Source organism: Anolis carolinensis, chromosome 3 (genome assembly GCF_035594765.1).
Source record: "Anolis carolinensis isolate JA03-04 chromosome 3, rAnoCar3.1.pri, whole genome shotgun sequence".
In the NCBI taxonomy this organism is placed as follows: domain Eukaryota; kingdom Metazoa; phylum Chordata; class Lepidosauria; order Squamata; family Dactyloidae; genus Anolis; species Anolis carolinensis.
The window spans coordinates 56055726-56072996 of NC_085843.1; the positions used below are offsets into that span (position 1 = coordinate 56055726).

Genomic DNA, 17271 nt, shown 5'->3' on the forward strand with positions numbered 1-17271 from the left:
TGCAGAAGAAACCATGTGATTCAAAGTGTCGTCGTAATTTGGTCATAATGACAGCTCTGATCAGAGCACATGCACATTATTAGAAGGTTCAAAATATATATTGGCATAGAGTTTTAGCCTTGTAGGTATATGTCTACAGAACATGGAGGCTGGACTAGGGAAAAATGTTTTTGTGGTTATATCTAACTACAAGTTAAAAAAAATTCTGCTGAAACACTGCATGAAATTTTTATAGATAAGGAAATTTGAGTTACCCCCTTTGAGGGTATCGTCCAGTGTGGTCTCACATTTGTACTTCCCTGGTGTCCCACTGGTTTGATGAAAAAGTAGGAAATAGTAACTCTTCCTCCTCCCATCTGTCGAAGTTGAGTAAGCTGACAGTGAAATCTTACTCATTTGGTACAGACTGCTCTCTTGTATTTGAGGACAGTAGGCTATCTAGGGAAGCCCAGAGGTGGGTGGCTAGAACACATAGTTCTTTCTCCAAATAGACAAGAAAAAGCCATAGCATTTGTGTCTATCCCAGGAGGTATCTTTTGTCTGAGTCGATTGTCTCATCGAACCAAATGATAGGAGCTGAGTTGGTTGAAACCTTAGTCTCTTGAAACACAAAGTGGTAATTTTTTTTTTGTACAAGCTCTTTCTACTCATTTCTGGCTTATTCTCTTTTTCATGAAGATAGACAATGTGGAGATCAGAGGGCCAGGTATAGTTCAAAGGCTACTGTTGTTTCTCTCTTTTTCAAGTAGTAATTGGTCACTGAGCCAATAAAAAGAAAACTTTAGGTCACTCCATAAATAATTACATTCTTACATTCTGTTCTTCTATCTTTCCAGAGGCAGATGGGGATATTTTGTGTTGGCTTGTTTCTCCAATCCCTTTACACAAAACCCTTTGAAAAACAAGTTGAAAGGATAGGTATTAAAGTGGGCATTTTTAAAAATTACAATGGAGCAGATAAAACTAATAAATATGCAAAATCTCTAGTTTGGTTGGCAGCAGGAGGGAAGGGGATAAACACAAAACAATTATGGGAATGATGGTGTTTGCTGTTGCATTCCTGACTGTTTTCTTTCCCTCATTATTGGCTCCCAGAAACACATTTAGGAAGGTGTGTATTCTACCTGTCACACTGAAGTTAATGCACAAGAGATTGTTCACAAAGAGCAGGTATTTGACGTGTGAAATGTGCTCATTAATTGGTTCAGCTAAACATTATACTGTTTCAGCTAAAGCAACGCCTCATTTGGATTGTTTTACAAAAATGCCACACTTATTTTGCATTTAAAAAAGGATAATCTTCACAGAAATCTGCTATCATTGGTGAATAAATTTAGATGAATTTGTCAAGGATAGGTCTATCAATAGCAATTAGGAATGATAGGTAAATTGGACCTCTGCTCTGAGAGGTATGAAAACACTGATGCAGAAAATAAACAAGAGGCCGAGGAATAGAGGAAGTTTCCTGAATCACACTATCGGTCAATCCAGCCAATTTTAATTGCGTTAAGTCTATAATTTTAAGAGAGAAAAAGATGCATCATCATCATTATCACCCTCATCATTGTAGCTGGTGAGGTACCAGCACATTTTGAGAGAGAAGGCTAAAACTTAGTAAAACTACAATTCCCATTATCTCATAGCATTGATTAAAGTAGTGTCAAACTGCATTAATTATACAAACTAAATGGAATAATTCATTATTTTTCTCTAAGCAAAATCTCTAGTAGGCTGGAACTGCATTTATTTCTTTTGATATTTTACCTGACAAAGAGCAAATCCACCTGTAGATAAGAACAAAGAAGCTAATATAGATCCCATAGCTAAACTGGAATATATATATTGAAATATGTGTTCTTCCAGCCTTCTAGAGCGGTGTCAGTGATGTCCATCTGGGTATGTACACCAAAAAATAACCGTAGAGCTGTATGATTTCATCAACTAAACACATGCCTAACTACCATGAATAGGAAAAGAAACATCTAATCCCAGAGTCTGCCTTGATCAGCCAGGGAGGGTGACGTTATGGCAATCATTGGTTTCACGAATAGTACAGGTATAGCGCCAATTCACATCTCACTTTATTTAGTACTTCTAGATAAAACTCAGTCTTCATGGATATGTTACAGGACTGTAATGGTAATTCAGTACTCAGAGGCGTAGCTACTTTCAGCCACTGGGTGTTGGGTTCTCTTCTCCCAGTTGTGCTGTGGGTAAGTCTTCCACCAGAGAAAGCACCAAGAGACACGCTGGTAGATTCCAACAGGTTTTTATTGTACAGAATACCAGAACCTTCTCTTTAGTCCCTTCTATAGGGGCTCTCACATACCAGAGGGTAATTGAAGTTTTATGGCTGGCCCGTTTTATGGCTGGCATCTGTTCTTTGTCAGCTGACCGGAGATGTCAAGGATTGGAGATCATGACACTGGGCCACTAGAACATGTAACGTGCAGTGTATCTTAAAAGCACCTGGGACAATTATTTCTTTTTCATTCCATATATTTGCTCAGTCACCAAAAGCATTTAGGTGCATTCCTACCAATCTTGTGCAGAAGGAAGGAGGCAAAGACTCCCATTAGGTTGGGTGTGTAGCAATTCTCCATGACTCAGATGTAAGCAATTAGATCCCTTTCTCCTGCACTTGTGGAGGTGGGGGGAGGGGGTATGCATATCATCTCTATCCTTTTCTCCACAATACCATTATTCAGTGCTTTCCCAAACTGTATATGCTTTTTCTGAAAGGTTGAAATGCCTCTCCCAAGGCTTAGTTCCTGGTAGAATGAATGTTAAGCTACATTGATTTTTTTCACTATTGTTTCTTTGGATAAATCCGAGGGGCATCTTTGAAACTGAATTTGGATGAAGGAGGCTAAAGGAAACTGTCCCTGATCGTGAGTGCTATCAGCTGGCATCATGTATGTTTTTTGTGGGACTTATTTTATATGGGATGTCCCATATTTTAGGCCTTGGATCTAGGGGCAAATGAGATGCCTCATATTCTGAATCACTTGAACCTTTGAGAGCACTGGCCACACTCTCAAGAAAAGAATCCTTGAGCATTTAGTAACCAGTAACCAGACCTTACACAATGGGAAGGATCTGTCTGGGGAACCACAGCTTCTTAAAAAAAATCACAGAGAATCTGTCAAAGAAAGAAAACTACAAATTGAGCATGGTGATTGGCAGCTTTTAGGTCTTCTCAGAAAATCTACTTTGGGTTTTAGCCAAGACTTTTAAACCATCATCTAATGTGCCATACAGTGTCCCACACACAGGTTCAGCACTTTGGACAGGTCATTGGAAATCTGTAATTTGGAGCTTATATGAGGCAGTAAAGAGCAGTTGCAGCAGGACAACAGCATCCTTGGCTTGGACTTATCACATGATATCTCTCCCCTCTGTCTCTTCTCCTGGTGGGACACATCCTTCAACAAATGCAAAAAAAAAATTCTCTTTATGCCTTTCTCTTGTAAAATATGCTTCCTACAGTCTTCCACCAGGAGAACAACAGAAAGGGAATGGTACTATGTCAGAAGTCTGCTGTTACCTGCTGTAATTGTAATCCATTTGCTTTGTGTGATAAGGTCTTTGGAGTGGATGTCTCACCATTCTAACATAGGAACTATCAGTTTCCACTCATCACTCTACAGGACTTTTTGACATTAGAAGCCCAACACCTGGAGTAACCTTCAATATCACTATGGCATCTTTAAGATGATAAAATATATCCCAGTAGTAAATGGGCCTCTAATGCTTGCTGCATCCAGTGAAGCTTTTTGGAAATCATGAAGCTAAGTTCCTGTGTGCTGAGATGAGTATATTGGGAAAAACATTTTCTCCTTTTTTAACCCCCCTTTTTAAAACCTTCCTGCTGTTGTTGTTTGCTGGGACTTTTGATGTAACCTCCCTCCTCCCACAAAACAAAGAACCCATCTCTAAGCGCTGCTGTATTTATTAAAGACTGACAAACACCATTAGTAAACAAAGTGTTTTCAGATCAAACCTTCTCCTGATGCTCCATACATCAAGGTAGACATCAAGATCCTGTATGAAGTTATTCTGGTTCCAGTTTCAACACAGTTGTCACTTTGATTTGCATATATTTCTAGATGGATTGTTTTCTGGATGGGCTGTGGTTGCTTTTTATTTGCCATCCTATAATAAAAAGGAGAAAGAGTTTTCAGTTAAACATAAAAACAATAATTTTATTAACAGTTGGAAATGAAATTTTGGGAATCTTGGTCCTTTATTTACAGTTAGTCCTCTGTCTCCACAGTCTGTGTCAATGGATTCAACCATCCATGGTCTGAAAATATGTATTTTTAAAAATTCCAGAAGCAAACTCTGTTTTTGCCATTTATATGATATTGTATAAACTATATAAACCATATATAACTTGAGGGCACATAACAAAAGCAACATCACATATATTCTCACAGTGGTTATCACTACAAGAAGAGCATTCCTTATTCAGAGTTTCAAAATGCTCCAAAAACTGATGAATTTTGTCATGCTTTATGGCAGGCATGGAAATTGAGGTTCTTTCCTTACTCTTAGTTGTCTTGAGTAAACTGGTGAGGTTTGCTGTTCAGCAACATTTGAAGGGCTGCATGATTCCCATCATATCTGGGTTTCATTAGAATGGGTTTTGTTCCTTGTTATATAGTTTCCTGTGACCCCCCTCCAACCCAGGCAAAGTTTGTAGTCTTCCTCAGCTATTCCTTTGCAGCTAGTCAATCTGATGGTGCCAAGGAGCATAGAGGCTGAAATATCTTCCACATCAAAGGTTGAGGAAATGAAGTTTAACACTTGGATAAACAAGTTTAAATTATTGAGGAACCAAGTTTACAGTTTCAAGAAAAAAAGAGAGAGGATGTGTTGGCAGAAGCCAAATCCAGACAAAGGACACAGAAAAGAGGCTAGAAAGAGGATCTCTTTGGAAGAAATCAAGAGAAATCTAGTTAAGTTCTATGCTTCCAACTGCTGTAATCATTTGTCGGTCAGACTCTGGGCAGAGTTAGGGTGTTAATCTTCAATACAATTAAATTCCTTTTTATTTACTGTTACACCTTTTGTTGTGAGTTTCCAATTCTGTTCTTGCTGAGGATATGGCACCTGAGGAGAGTTAGCTTGGGGAACAGAACACTGTCTATAATACCATTTTCAGTATATGATACTAAGACATGTCTTTGTAAGTAAATACAGTATGATGTGATCCAGTAGTTTGGGCATACATCAACAAACCAGGGTATGAATCTCTGCATATCCATAGAAAATGACTAAGGCCCCTTCCACATACCCGTATAAAATCCACATTGAACTGGATTATATGGCAGTGTGGACTCAGATTACTCAGTTCAAAGCCGTTATTGTGGATTATCTGCCTTGATATTCTGGGTTATATGGCTGTGTGGAAGGGCCCTAAGTCACCCGGAGCAACTCACCCACTTTCTGCCTTAGCGGAAAACAATGGCAAACTTCCTTGGAATAATTTTTGCCATGAAAAAATTCCCATAAGTGGGCATTGCCTTGAGGGTACAAAACAACAACAAAAACAACAATAAAATCTTTGTTTGATAGCATTTGCGTACTTTTCATTTAGAAATGGTCCTCAGTGCAACATGCTCTACATTCATACATCTCTATGATTTACTTTAGGTTTAGAAGTGACAACTTTAGGTTTAGGCTTAGAACTGGAGCTCCTGAAATAAACTCTGACAATTTATATGAATTAGAAGTCTAAAACGTGTCAGATTTTTCTTTCCTCAATGGAAAAGGGTATTTCAGTTCACCAAGATGTCCTATTGGGAAATTTTCAAGTGCTGCAAGATTTTGTTTTTTTGTTTTTGGGGTTTTGGGAGAAAAATACTTTGTGCAAAATGGGGTTTTTATACACCTAATAAACATCTTAGCCAACAGCACAGTGTGTTTCACATGAAAATTTGCTTTTGCACTTCACATCTCTGTACAAACCCTCATTCCTTTGCAGAGATGATATTTTATAAGAAAGTCCCCAAATGTGAAAAGCTATAGAAATGCAAGCACCTCCCCCCCCCCGCAAAAAAAAAAAATCAACAGCACTCAAACAAAAACCCACAACATTTCATAATTTCATCCACTATGGAGAAAGTTTTTTAAAATCTTGTTCTTGCATAGGAGAATGCAAGAGAAGTATTGATATGACCAGTGGATAAATGCCATTGCAAAGAGAGTAGAGGAGTTCCTTTTAGGTTCTCTTGGGTGTCATACCCTGCTCTCAGGACTCAGATAGCAAAGGGGAAGAGCAGGTGGAGTCTGAGGGCCCTTCCACACAGCCATATAACCCAGAATATCAAGGCAAAAAAATCCTGCAATATCTTCTTTGAACTGGGTTATTTGACTCCATACTGTCATATATTTCAGTTCAAAGCAGATAATGTGAGATTTTATTCAGCTGTGTGGAATGGGTTTGAGAATAGAGGCTAACTAGCCGCCACCCAACTTGAAGATGGAAGTTCCAGTGGCTGAACCTGATAGTAGTAACTCTCAACAGCCTCAAGACAAAAGCAGAGATACCTACCTTGCTGGAACACCAACAACAAAGGGAAGTTTTCAGAAGATCTTGACTACTTTTTAACAAATGAACAAAGTTTCTCAGAACAGCTGAGAGACTGGGATATAAATCTAGCAACTCTACTCCAACTATGTATTGCTAACAACTGATCTGCAAAGCTCAGCTTCACGTCTCTGGCTCCTGTACTCTGTGTGATTTGACCTTGGCTCAGATGTTGTTCTCTTGGATTACCCAGACAGACTTCTTGATTTATTTTCTTGTTTTGAACTCAGACTGTTTGACTACATGTCAGCTCTGGCTCCTTCTGCTTCTCCGGTAAATTTTTTGATTTGGACTTTCAAGGAAAGAGAAAGACTAGATTTCTGTTACTATTTATTGGCTATCTTTTGAAACGACCTACTGGTACTACCTTTAATAGGACACTGGGATAGGCTAAGTTCTGCCATTTGCTACTTTATTCAGAGAAGGGAATGTTTCATTTCTTTCATAACGGTTAATGTATAGTACTTGTGGAAAAGTTGATTCATTCTTTTTTTGGGGAAAGGGGGGTATTTTTACTTTTTACTAAAATTCCTGGATATAGGTAATATACAGTCATATAATATTTTGTTAGTTAGGCATTGTGGTACTAAGCATCTAAGTTTTTTGTATGTATATGCATAAGTTTCCCTCAGCTATACTTTAGTGTTTTACAAATGTGCTAGAAGAAAAATGATGTTGCCTGAACTTTACAAAATAAAATAGTTCAAGCGATTTAAGGAACAGAAAACTGGACTCCTTTGTTTCTTGCCAGTAATATAGTAAATTATTCCTTTGAAATATAGACTATACAAATCACTATTTTTCTCCACTTCAGAATGAGCAGCCTGCATTTTCAAAGCATGCCATGAAAGACATTATTTTTTTTGTTTTCTTTCCAGGAGAGTATTACTGAAATAAAGCTGATTTCCTAAGTGTTTCTTATTCCAGTGGGCAAAACACCAGTGTACAGGTATGTTTATATGTTTGTTCTCCTGTGATATCATGTATTTTATTTAAGGGCACATTTTATGCTGTTTTTCATTTTTAAAAAATCCAAATGTAGTTAACAACAAAAGTAAAATAAAAACAATGGCTTCATTAGAAAAAAACCCCAATGTGTTTTTTTAAAAATATAGAATAACAACAAAAGCATCAATTGAAAACATTGAATTAAAAACCAGAAGTCACTGACAACATTAACACAATCTGTAAAATAATCAAGGGCATTAGCGAAAACATTTATGTATATGGTGACACAAACATTCAAAGCCTGGAAAAGGTTAGTCCCCTTGAGGAGATAGGGAGGGGTTATAAATAAAGTATTATTATAGTTCTTGGACCACAATTACCCAAGTCTGCCAGTCTCCATTACCACTAGCTAGGGGATTCTGGGAATTGTTGTCCAGAAAAATAAAAATTTCTAAGGCTTGAACACAGCCCATTTAATTCTGGTGCTGGATCATTCCAGATAATTGATAGTGACCTGGAACATCTAAGAAGATGATGTCTTCAGAAATCTCTCAAAAGTAGTGGTCATTGCTTTATGATTCAAAATCCTTTCTGACTTACGGCAAATCCAAGGTGACTCATATCACAGATTTTTCTTGGCATGACTTGTTTCAAGGGGTCTTGCAATTGCCTTCCTTTGAAGTTGAGAGAGTGTGGCATCTGGCCTTCTTCCCAGATTTGAAACCTAAATAAGTTGTTTCCTTCTTTTATTCCAAGACAGAAAATTGGCAGGAACTGTCACTAATCGTATGCACCATCTAGAGGCCATGTACCTTTTTTGGTTTTATATAAACAGGGTGAGAATTTGCCAACCAAAATATGTCTGGTCTGCAACAAATGAAACATACTGCTTGGTTTAAAAAATAATATTTTCTAGTAACCTTTAAATCACTTTTCAAGGCATGTTTAGACATTTAAAAAGGGGTTTTGTCAGAGTTCCTTCATCTTCACCAGTTTTATGGAAGTGCATCATGAATGGTATAGAATTTGTAAATGAGGGATAAAGACAAAGGAACAAACATCACAATAATCAGTGCAAACAGCTACCTTTTAACATTGCAGTGAGCAATGATAAGAAATACCCTTCACACATGAATAGTAATGAGAGTGAAATACAGTACTTTAAAAAGTAACCAAGCTCTGAAAATGTAGATATTTTATTTTCATGACATTGTTCTCCCTTGGGAGATTGAGAGTGCATTTACGCAGTAAAATGAGTGCATTTGACACCACTTTAATGGCTATGGCTCAATGCCATGGAATCTTTGGATTTGTAATTTTAATATACAAGCTGGGAGAAATTGCAGCAATTTGTTTTTGCCTGCATTTACTGGGAAGGGCAAGAATTCACCCTTTCTTCTCCCTCAAAAGTAACTGAGGGCATTTGGAATTCAGTTTGCAGCTATTGAAGTAAGCGGAGAACAAAGTAAAACTCTGGGAAAAGAGGAAAAACTGACATTTTAAAAGCAACTGAAAAAGCATGTTGGCAGAGGACTAATCAAGGTAACATTTGGAAGATATGCACTCCGTGTAAAATGGTAGGTACTGGATTTCCAAAGGCCCCTTAAACATTCACAGAACAGGGGAGGAATCACCGCTTTCAGGGGCATAAAGATCATGTATTCAGTTTTCTTTTGGGGAATATATCCCTCTATCATCAGGGCCTGAACTATTTCTCCATAAGTCTCTTAGATGTCCACCCTCCTCTCTCAGCCTTATCACATGAGGCAATTGAAGTGTCCTAGGACATTTCTGCCCTGGTTCACCCATGGAGCCCCATGCCACCCATCAAATGACATAGGGCAACTTCTGGTGGGGCTCCATGGGCCAACTGGGGTGGCACTTCCTCACGTGGGATGGGGAAGTGTCAGCAGATGGCCGGGGTGCTGGGATTGCCCCACTGTCACCCAACTGTTGCTATGATAGTGTTGAGACAGCAATTGCATGACTAAGCTAAGCAGGTATTTCTATGCTATCAGATCACATTCCTTTCTGAAAAACTGAAGTGCTTTATTTAAAATCCACAAAAGAGAGATACCTTATTTATGGCACCTTATTTAGTATGGCAGTGAGATATGGCAAATTCCTGTAGGCTTGAGGCTGGTGAATCATGGCTCTGATAAACCAAAACACAAAGGGCCTCATCACATGCATGAGGTTCTCTGTGTTTTAGTTTACAGTGTTCCTTCACTACTTCGTGGTTCGCTTTTTGTGCCCTCGCCGTTTTGTGGTTTTTTAATAAAAACTAAAATAATTGTATAAATCATAAAATAACATTATAAATCCCTCTTTCTACTTCCTTCCAAAGGAGAAGTCTAAGGAAGGAAGGAGAAGCCGAAGGGAGAGAAAAGGGGGCTGAAGCAGCTTTGTTTTTGCATCATAAGGCATGCACGTGCTTGAGAGACAAGGAGGGGACAGAGATGCTACTTGCCAGTGAGATTGTAAACAACACAAATATAGCATCCCTACTTTGCAGATTTTCACTTTTCGCGGGTGGTCCTGGAACGTAACCCCCGCGATAAGTGAGGGAACACTGTACTTTTGTTGGTGAGACCAGCCATAGAACTTTTCCTTTTCCCTGCTATAACCTATTGTGAAAGTATAGTACAATTCCCATATCTGTAGGGGATATGATCCATGATACTTCCACTCCCATGATACCCAAAGCTGTGGACAATAGCAAACAGTATGTTTTGATGGCATTTAGTTTGGAAGAATACCGTAGATTTACACTTGCACATCTATAAAAAGGCAAAGGTTTCCCCTTGACATTAAGTCTAGTCATGTTCGACTCTGGGGGGTGGGGTGCTCATCTCAATTTCTAAGCTGAAGACCCAGCATTGTCCTTAGATGTCTCCAAGGTCATGTGGCCAGCATGACTGCATGAGTGCCGTTATCTTCCCATAGGAGTGGTACCTATTGATCTACTCACATTTGCATGTTTTTGAACTGCTAGGTTGGCAGAAGCTGGGGCTGACAGCAGGAGCCCTCCCTGCTCCTTAGGTTTGAACTGCTGACCTTTCAGTCAGCAAGTTCAGCAGCTCAGCTGCTGTGCCACCACACAAACACTTCCAAGTGTGGCTAAGGACCTCATCAGATGGGCAGTTTTTTTTTTCATGACAGGAGCGACGTGAGAAACTGCAAGTTGTTTCTGGTGTGAGAGAATTGGCCGTCTGCAAGGAAGTTGCCTGGATGTTTTTACCATCCTTGTGGGAGGCTTCTCTCATGTACCGGCATGGAGCTGGAGCTGATAGAGGGAGCTCATCTGTGCTCTCCCAGGGTTGGATTCGAACCTGGCTGCTTTCAGGTCAGCAACCCAATCTTCAAGTCACAAGGCTTTAACCCACTACACCACCAGGGTAGGTGGAATTGGAAGGAAACATCCTCTTTCATTCTCTAACATCTTTCCCTGTCTTCTGTGATGGCCTCCCATCCCATGTGGTTTCTTGTCTTTCCTTGTATTTTCTCTGCTTCCTCTTCACCTTCTTAAATGAGGAGTCGGGAACACCCGTCTCCTCCAAAGCCACTCTGGGCTTCATTTTTCTATTTGTGTTTAGACCAAGGAGGAAACGGACTCTTATACATTTACTATATAAGTAGTAGCACTACTTCCTGGGAAGTTCAATGCAACACTTGACATGATGTATGGGAGTAAGAGTTGTGTGAGCTAATCTAGACCTCACACTCTCACACACAAGATACCATGCTGCCCAGAAAGATATTGGTTCCTTTGCTCTTTCCCTCTCCTTACAATGTTTAAATAGTGATCCAGGGGAGTCCAATAACCCTTCCTTCCTGGTTATAGGTAGTTTCATTTTTAAAATGGCCTCATATACTTACCTTGCCTTATTCTTTTCTAGGATACACTTTGTTCCTTTTCCTAAAGTACTTTGCAGAACAATTCCATCAATACATACAAGCCATTAATTGCTGAACGGCAAGAACACAAGCTTTCATTATTTATGTTAAAAGGGCATGCCAGCATGGATTTGTTAACACTGTTTCCAACCTAAAATTACATGTTCTACGATTTCTAAATTTCTGTAGTGCTGTGAATACCTAGATGGTAAATTATTCTACCCATTGTAAATAAAATAGGATTAGGCATTGAGAGTTGGGATACTAGATAGCACTGAAAGCTGATTTGGTCACCCCTGCCAAGCACATAATCTGCACATAGTACTTACCTCACTATTACCTTATATTGACTAAATAGATATGTGGAAAACTTCCTTTGGTTGTACAGTCTACCTGGAAACATGGTTGAGTCACCTTTTCTGGAAGTTTTTGAACAGAAGCAGCCATCATTTGGGAGTACTTTGGTTGTGTGTTCCTACATGGCAGGGGATTGGACTGGGTGGCCCTTGTGGTTTCTTCCAACTCTACGATTCTAAGTTAACATTTTGGCTATAATTTCCAGAATCCCCCAGCCACCATGATCAATATATTTTGAATTGGCATCCCTAAAGTCCATCCTCCTAAAGAATCCTTAGAAACACACTTGGATATTTCTACAACGATATTCTGCAAGGGTCTATCTAAAAAATGTGAAGGAGGCTTGTTACTACCCACTATATTGCTTGCATTTCACTGCCCCAAGCTTTGTAAATTACTTTGAGTAGATCTAGCTGGGCTCATTTTATGTCCTTTGTAAATATTTTCACTCTCCCAATTTCCCAGTTTGGTAAGGACAATCTATTGGTCCATAGACAAGGGTTTATGGACCAATATAATGTTCCTGTTGTGGATGAGCAAAAAGGAGAGGAGAACTGTTCTGCTGTTTCAGCATCTGTGTACAGAGATTGTGCTTAATGAAAGTGTAATTTAGTTATTCTGTCAAAGCCTAAATTAAGAATGAATGATTTTTCTTGTGAGTCTAATTCCTTCCTGAGATAAAGCATAATAATGCATGTTTTAATATGAGGCAGAGTGAAGCAGCTTCCTCAGCTAGGTGATTGGTTGGGATATTAATCTTTGCATATTTTATTTTCCCACACAGAAGCATTCAAATGTTTTCTGCATACTGGGTATAATTATGAGAATGTTTAGAATTTTGTGGGACTTTTTGATTTAAAAAGTCATTTGAACAAGCAACTGATTTTTGTACAAAAAAACTGTTGTGCAGAAAACTGTATTTTGAGCAAAGTACATAAAATGTTTTTTTAGGCAAATGAGACTTTTTGTGTTACAAAATAATCCTAACATTGAAAAAATAAAAATAGCCCATGGCAGTCCCCCCCCCCCCCCCCACAATCCCCAATGAATTGTTGCATCATGTTAAGGCGCCCTTCCTCAGTGAGGATGAGAAAACACGTAGGTATTCTTTATAACCCAAACAAACGGTTTAGAGTGTTGTGAAATGCCAGCATATTGTCATTTTCTTTAAATTAATGTAATATTGCATTTTTAATACTAGGTACTGGACCCAGAAACCAACAAGAAGATTGGCTATGGTTACAATGTAGAGATCCCATATCATTTAACATTTCACAGATTAGACATGTGTGGCCAAGTAACGTCAGAGTTGGTAAAAGACAGAGACAGTCACAATGGCAAAATATATTAATAAGGAAGAATACACAAGCTAGGATTTTCTTTTGCCCAAATCTGCAGTGAAGGAAAAAAAGGTGGGCCCTTCTGTACTGACAACAAATATAGGTCCATTCTGATGTCTTGGGTACCTCTATCTCTTATACTGAGGGATTGGTGGATCTTGCCATTTGTCAGCTACATGTGGATTCTGTTGGAGTCACCTTCATCAACTTCTGTCCACCTAACTTATGACAGCGGTTAAGCCAGACAGGCTTGATTAAATCAGACAGGCTAGGTTAACAACACTCATAGAATCATAGAGTTCGAAGAGACCGCATGGGCCATCCAGTCCAACCCCCTGCCATACAGGAAAAGCATAATCAAAGTACCACTGACATCCAGCCTCTATTTAAAAGCTTCCAAAGAACAAGCTTGAACCACATTCTGAGGCACTCAAGTATTTTCAGTTCTTGGAGTTCCAGGACATTTGCATGAGAATGAACCGGGTCTTTTGATACCATTTTGGGCTATTCATTATAAATATGTATAATGAATAAATGATAGTACACATATACATTCCCCTCAGGGAAAAATACAGACATAGCAATGTCTGGGAATATCAGCTTCATAACATTTTAAATAGTATGCCATCAAGATGTTCATCAGGACTTTTCATCTTAATTCATAACGCTTGATCCATGACAAAATACAATATCATCTAGTGCCTTCAAGGTTCACTTTAGAGTTGCCACAAATTGAAAATGACAACAGGCATATTTCCACCCTAACCTATGGATGCGAGAGCTGGACCATAAGGAAGGCTGAGTGAAGGAAGATAGATGCTTTTGAACTTTGGTGCTGGAGGAAAATCCTGAGAGTGCCTTGGACCATGAGAAGATCCAACCAGTCCATCCTCCAAGAAATAATGCCCAACTGCTCACTGGAGGGAAGGATATTAGAGGGAAAGATGAAGTACTTTGGACACATCATGAGAAGACAGGAAAGCTTGGAGAAGAGAATAATGCTGGGGAAAAAGGAAGGAAAAAGGAAGAGAGGCCAACCAAGGGTGAGATGGATGGATGCTATCCTTGATGTGACTGGCTTGTCCTTAAAGGAGCTGGGGGTGGCGATGGCTGACAGGATGCTCTGGCATGGGCTGGTCCATGAGGTCACAAAGAGTTGGAAGCGACTGAATAAATAAACAACAAAAATGTGCCATTGAATGTAATGAGCACCTCAATTTTCAAAATCCTGAAACCCCAAAAAAGTATTTACCATATTAAATACTATTGCACACCCTAATTTTAGGAAGGCAATTTAGTCAAAAAAGGTGAGCATTAGAATTGAGTAAATACGATATATTGATTAGCGAATTGAAAGTCTAGATCTTATCTTTAGATTTGGTATTCTAGAGGACTTTGTCTAGTGCACATCATGTTTTTAGAATTCTCCATAATACCTATCTGTTAGGTATTATCTAATGTACCAATTTCTAAGGTTATCTCTGGTCAGCCTCTGTGGTTTATGCTTACATATTTTACAAGAACATCTGGCATTTTTCCTAGACTTGAAATCTAAACAAGCCTTTTCTGTCTTTCATTCTAAGACAGAAAATTGGCAGACAGTGTCACTGATATTATGCACAGTCTTGAGGTTTTAACAGGTCATATTCCCTTTTTTGCTGTTGTGTAAACAAGTTGCCAACTGAGATATGTTTAGCTTGTACCAAATGAAATTCCTATTTGGTGTAAGAGGTAATGCTTTCTGGTTACTTTTAAATCACTTCTAAGGGCATGTTTAAGCATTTTAAAATACATTTTGAAAGAGCTCCTTCCTTCCTACCAGTTTTATACCAGTGTCTCATGAATTGTATGGTTTTATCAAAGAGGGATGAAGAAAAAGGAACAAACAACACAGTGACTAATGCAACTAGTTTTTAACATTGCAATGAGAACAAAATACTGTTTACGTTACAATGAAAATAAATTACTTCAAAAAGTAACCTTCCAAGCTCTGGACATTTAAATATTTTGTTTTATATTATTTTCATGACATTGTTCTCCCTTTGGAGAGGGAAGGTGCATCAAAACCAGCGGTTCTCAACCTTCCTAATGCCATGACCCCTTAATACATTTCCTCATGTTGTTGCTATTTCATAACTATCATTTTGCTACTATTATGAATTATAATGTATATATCTGATATACAGGATGTATTTCCATTCACTGGACCAAATTTGGAACAAATACTCGATACCCCAAATTTGAAAATTGGTGGGATTGGGGGGCGGGATGATTTTGTCATTTGGGAGAGGTAGTTGCTGGGATTTATAGTTCACATACAATCAAAGCGCATTCTGAACTCCACCGATGATTGAATTGGACCAAACTTGGCACTCAGAACTCCTATGAACAACAGGAAATACTGGAAGGGCTTGGTGGGCATTGATCTTGAGTTTGGGAGTTGTAGTTCACCTACATCCAGAGTGCACTGTGGACTCAAACAATGATGAATCTGGACCAAACTTGGCACAAATACTCAATATGCCCAAATTTGAACACTGGCAGAGTTTTGGGAAAACAGACCTTGACATTTGGGAGTTGTAGTTGCTGGGATTTATAGTTCACCTACAATCAAAGAACCCCTTGAACTCCACTAATGATAGAATTGGACCAAACTTCCCACACAGAAACTCCATGACTAACAGAAAATACTGGTCTTTGGTGACCCCTCTGAACCCCCCTCGTGACTCCCCCAGGGGTCTCGACCCCTAGGTTGAGAAACACTGATCTAAACTGTAGAATTAATGCAGTTTGACACTACCTTAACTGCCATGGCTCAGTATTATGAAAGCCAGGAAGCAAAGCAAGCCAAAGACTTTGTAAAATGACTACTCCTATGATTCCATAGCAATGAACTGTGCCAGTTAAAGTGGTGTCAAACTGCATTAGTTCTACAGTGTAGATGCATTCGGAGACTATATTTCTTTGTAGGTTTTCAAAAAAAAAGTTAGATGGACACATCTTGAGATGCTCCTGCATTGGATTGCTGTACTCGCCAGGTTTGGATTAGATGTCCCTTGGGGTCTTGTTCAATTCTATTATTCTGCCATTCTGTACTAACTTTGCTTAAAACATCTAAGGAATCATGGGACTGATAAAAATAATTCATTAATATAGCCTGATAGAAGAGTCTGTGTTTATCTTTAGTAGAATCTTGAAAATTTCACTCTTCAATATGCTTGTTCTTTTGCTTCAGACATTTTGATTACTAAATAAGGCATCTCAGCCTACAGCACTGTGCCATCTAATTGTCATTCCTGATACGAAAATAACTGACTGTCACAAAAGAGTCTTTTCTTGCATAACAACTTTTGACATCTTTATGACACCTGACATAAGGCCCACACAAGGGTGACTGACTTTCAGATTTAAGCTTTAAAATTAATTATTCAGATTGAATAATGAATGACTAGTTTTAATTGCTGTGCAAGAAATGAAAAACAATATGCACTTTCAGTATATTTTTGAAAGTTCAACATATTTCTGGAAAAAAAGACAGGACTTTGTACAACTATTGAGAGTCATATTCATACCAGAAAGTTTTCTTAAATTGTCCTTGTTTATTTAAGTCTGCACGAATCCTGCATTCAAATATTAGAGCTCAGCCAAGGTAAGATATTTACAGCTATGCATGGATGCTGTCTGGTCCTTGATTCTCTACTCCTGGCTCCGTAAAACAACTCACGCTTGTAGAGTTTCTAATGTAAAAACACTGATAGTACTTGATTGTTCTCTTGAAAGAGTTCAATGTATGAACATTTTTCAACTGTGAAACACATTGAGAAAAAATGAACACTTTTCTCACTGCCATTTATAGTAAGAGTTCTTAATAAATGAATGCATTTGCCAAGCCAAAACAAATTCCAAAAGACTACCTCTGCTTTTATTGATACAGTTGGTCCTCATTTGCAGTTTTAATTTTTTTTATTATTATTCACAGGTTTGATTAATATGCCTTTTCTATGAATCTCTAGGTCATTCAGGACTATTATATGGTCAATTTATGCCAGATGTTGACCATAGAGTTGCCCTGGAAGACCTAAGGAGTTGTTGTCTCAGATATTCTTTTTTTTTTTTTAAATCATGGTTTCTCCA

At 38.5% G+C, this 17271-nt stretch overlaps 1 protein-coding gene across 3 annotated transcripts in view; it reads right to left on the reverse strand.

Moving 5' to 3' along the window:
• htr1f (5-hydroxytryptamine receptor 1F) overlaps positions 1–17271 on the reverse strand; it is a 180600-nt gene that overhangs the window by 14315 nt on the left and 149014 nt on the right. Inside the window, exons 1-3 of one of the 3 annotated variants that reach the window (XM_062974967.1) lie at positions 6560–7636; positions 4004–4155; positions 814–892 (exon numbers count right to left, since the gene is read on the reverse strand). The gene's annotated coding sequence lies outside the window, so the exon portion shown is untranslated. Of the gene's footprint in view, positions 1–813; positions 893–4003; positions 4156–6559; positions 7637–17271 lie in introns of those variants that run through there. The other 2 variants (XM_003219137.4, XM_008107681.3) reach the window with 2 other exon arrangements.